At 46.0% G+C, this 4,381-nt stretch overlaps 1 protein-coding gene across 1 annotated transcript in view; it reads right to left on the bottom strand.

Annotated features, from left to right (window-relative positions):
- Window positions 1-4,381, bottom strand: part of Prr5l (proline rich 5 like) — a 177,600-nt gene that overhangs the window by 26,936 nt on the left and 146,283 nt on the right. The gene's annotated exons all lie outside the window — the stretch shown is intronic.

The raw sequence follows: 4,381 nt of genomic DNA, 5'->3' as shown, positions 1-4,381 counted from the left end.
GTACACTGCTGTTTGCAGAGTCATACACTGCTGTTTGCACAGTTATACACTACTGTTTGCACAGTCATACACTGCTGCTTGCACAGTTGTACACTACTGTTTGCACAGTTGTACACTGCTGTTTGCACAGTTGTACACTGCTGTTTGCACAGTCATACACTGCTGTTTGCACAGTTATACACTGCTGTTTGAACACAGTCGTACACTGCTGTTTGCACAGTTGTACACTACTGTTTGCACAATCGTACAATACTGTTTGCACAGTCGTACACTGCTGCTTGCACAGTCATTTGCTACTGTTTGCACAGTCGTACACTGCTGTTTGCACAGTCATACACTACTGTTTGCACATTTGTACACTGCTGCTTGCACAGTCGTACACTACTGTTTGCACAGTTGTACACTGCTGTTTGCACAGTTGTACACTGCTCTGTTGGCACAGTTACATTCTCTGGCCTGATTCTGGCTGTCAGCTGTCAGGTGAGAAGCAGAAAGAAGATCTACAGTATCACCTTCACCCACTGCTGCACCATGGCTGGGAGGCACCTCCTAACTGTGCCTGTTCACCCCTGGCACCAGGAAGTCAAATGCCACCCACAGGCTAAAGTATACAGGTCACGTCATGCCACTGAAGGGATGAGAGAGGAGAGAGCCTGGTTGAAGGGGCAGCTGCTTAATGACCTAGATGTCAGAGCTTATGGGCTACTGTCTGCTCATCCTGAGCAGAGAAACTGGGTCAGCCACGACAAGACACCGAGAGACGTGTTTGGCAAAACACCACAAGTTCCATGGAAGGAATCTTGATAGTTTCATTTAGCGTCTTCTGTCTATTAATTTAATGGGCAATAAAAGCAGTGGCCGGGGAGAAAGCACAGAGCCAGGGCACAGCCCGTCGCTAACAGCTGCTGGAAGGGCAGGCTGGGTGCAGAGCAGTGCCGTGCTCTGCTTTCCCTGGCAAAGCACTACTCAAACATTGCTAGGATTGTCCTTGGCTAGAACTTGAGAGACTGCAGCAGGTTTGCCTTGGGACGGGTTTGTCCCTCTTCCATTTTAGGTGCAGAGCATCCAGACAGACATATCAACAAACCACTACGTAAAGGCCTCCATGGCAAAGAATGGCAAGCACCAAATGTGTTGGGTTCTGCACATGCCTGGTCTCTCAAGGGAAGGAGGTTCCTATCTGACCCAATAGATGACATTACAGAGCCAATCTTTCAAGTTAGCAGGAACAGTTTCTGTTTTCTCGTGCAAGAAGGACACTCCTACAATGTGGACCAGAGAGCCAAGAGGCTCTGCTTCCTTCTCTCCTTGTCTTCACCCTCAGCTAGATTTCCCTCTGCCTTGGAACTATGGCTGTGCAGGAGCCTTTGCATATGATAACTCTCTGCTCAGACTTCTCTTTCTGTCCCTCTTTGCCTAACTTGCCAGTTAATCCTCCTCTTTTCAGTTCAGCTTTGATTCTTACAGTCTGACTTTATTCCTCCAGTTAAGCAAACTCTCGCCTGTGTATATTAGTAGAACTAGTTGTGGTTACACTCACAACCAACCACTAACACACTCTCTCACCATACTTCCACACACTCACACACAACTGACCTACTAATAGATGGTGATTTGATCCACATCTGCTCCTATTTCCAGTTCAGCAGTCTCAGAATCTAGCAAAGGACCTGACATCCAACAAGTGACTGATCGGCCACACAGAACCAGCTTCCAGATGTAAGCAAGGCTCATTCACAGCAGGGATGAGGCAGGAGGACATCTGGTCTCCTAAATCCAAATAGATCCTCGAAGAGCAATGAAGGCTGTTCCGGCTGCTTTGTTCGTAACCCTTACCTGAATCCTTCTACACTGAAGGGAAGGAGACAGAACCCTATGGCACAGAACTATGCCTACTTCCAAGCTAAGATAGAGGCCTCAAGGGTGCATAGAGGAGTCCTTCCACCCTGGAGCTGGGAGGTACCTTCTGGGAGACTGGATCCGATGGATGGCTATAAAGGTCAGGGAGGAAAGAAGGTTCCAGAAGGTGTTCTGTGAGAGCAACACCAACAACGGAAGAAAGACGTAAAGGAAACAGGTAGCCTCATTTCCAGAAACAGCCTACAAGTCAGAGCTAGCTCCCTACAAAGGTAAAGGTTTGAATGGAAGGTTCTAGATGTCTGCCATCGAATCTGCCCTCTGATATACCACAGGAGTTAAATCAGCGGCAGCACAGAGGTTGCTATCAAAAACATCCTGAAAAGCAAGGCCAGTTCAACTATAGCAAAGACTCAAACCAACATGGTGTTCCTGTCCACCAGCTGTCACCAGGCACAGTTGAACACAGTAACAAACCCAAGTCCAAGAGGAAGCTGCCAGGGTACCTTCACCTAGCAATGCACAGGGCATCCTGGTTATTCTCAAATTTGATTTTTTGTGGCACAAGAACCTTTTCAACCAAACAAAACCTTTCTTTAAGTTCTAATACATGAAATAAAAGGGTAGAATCATATTGTTTGAAGATGATGACATCTCTTTACAGTCTTTCTGTGCCTATTCAGTGTGCAGAAAAAGCTCCAACACCACCACCGTGAGACAAGGAGAGCTCAGGGGATGCCTGGAGTGCGTGGGTCCCTGGCCATGCTTTGGGTTTACAAGCACAAAATCTTGGATGATATTTGGTCAGTCTACCTAAGCTCTAGCACTGAGTTTCTCTTTTTGAGTCATCTCTGCTCCTGGTCACTTCTATCCATATTTCTACTTTCCTATTTTAAAGATGTCTAATTCTTAGTCATCGCTTGTTTCATGGAGCAGGTTTTACACATTTCCAGGAGCTGTAATACTCCCAGAAGAATGACAAACAAATGGTATGGCCAAGGACAAATGTTTCTTGTCCCTCCCTCGACTGGAAGGCTACCTTCCATATCTGTGTACTAACCTGACTCCCAGATACAAAGACTTCTAACTTCCTGGTCAAAACAGGTCAACACTGATGGACGAACAGATGGAGAAAATGTCCAGTAAAAGAAGCCACTTACGAAAACACAACTACTGTATGACCCCTCTCGGTCATACACTTGCTGAGTTAGACAGGGTCAACTCTGGACACAAGGCATGAGAATTCGCAGTTTCAAGGTGAAGAACTGGAGACCACGGCAATGAGATGAGAAAAGTCTGTTCTGTGAACTGTGAGGTACATTTTGTGTTATGTGCTTTATCACAATTTCAAATGATTTCTTTAATCTAATTTTACGTTGTGCATGTGTGTGGTTTGTGAAACACACGCATACATGCATGCAGGTGCACAAGGAGGCCAGAAGAGGGAGTCGGCCCTCCTGGAGCTGGAGGTACAGGTACTAACTAGTTAAGTGCCTGATGTGGATGCTAGGAACCGAACCTAGGGTCTCTCTACAAGAGCAGAGATCATCCTTACCTGATGAGCAAGGCACCTATTGGCCATTCAGCTTTTCATTAAACCAATCACAGCAATACATTTTCACACAGTATACAAATATCCTGTGCAAATAAACAAAACCAAGGCTATAAATTCTTTGAAACTGGGACTTCCTGGCAGAGAGAAGAACTCAGGGGATGGATCTCAGCACCGGGATTTCATAAGAGATACGAGGAGTCAGACATACAGAATGAAGGGGAGGTGAAGAGCCACATGGCAGAGCTTAGATTAATACAAACAGGTTACGTTATAAGAGCTGTCTGGGAAGAAGTCTAAACTATACTCCAAGTTTTCATAATTAATAATAAGTCTCTGTGTCATTATTTGAGGACTGGTGGTCCAAAGGAAGCCTGATAAGAAAGTCCAGCTAAATGGTGTAGTGGGTATTTACAGACTTGGGGAAACAAAAATCACAGCCTAAACGTGAAAGAGAAAATGCTTGAGTGTGCATATGCAAGCATGTGTGCAAATGGCTTTCACTGGACATGATGTCCTCAAAGTTCGTATGTGCTGCACTCCAGTATACTGCTAGAATGGAACATGTTACGTGTTTGGAGCCTGGGTCTGGACATCCACCTGAGCTACACTGAGGTCACCAGGCTAGAGTCCAAAGAAAAGGTAGACCAGCTGTCTGCAGAGTATGGTGTTTCATGTACCTGATATTACTGCAGTCCTCACCCCACTCCGTAACTTTAAAACGACACTCAGAGCTGGGGATGTGGCCCAGTTGCTAGAGTACTCGCCTAGCATGCACAAAGCCCTGGGTTTCATCTCTAGCTTGGCAAAAACCAGGCATGGTGTTGCATGCTGGTATAGCGACATTCGACATTCAAGATGAAGGCAGGAGAATCAGAAGTTCCAGGTCATCTTCTGCTATGATCTGAGAATACAGGAGCTGAGAGAGAACGAGAGAGAGAGAGAGAGAGAGAGAGAGAGAGAGAGAGAGAG

This window comes from Microtus ochrogaster, assembly GCF_000317375.1.
Source record: "Microtus ochrogaster isolate Prairie Vole_2 chromosome 14 unlocalized genomic scaffold, MicOch1.0 chr14_random_1, whole genome shotgun sequence".
NCBI classification, from domain to species: domain Eukaryota; kingdom Metazoa; phylum Chordata; class Mammalia; order Rodentia; family Cricetidae; genus Microtus; species Microtus ochrogaster.
The sequence above is the reverse complement of the archived record's forward strand: the minus strand, read 5'-3'. Positions and strand labels throughout refer to the sequence as shown.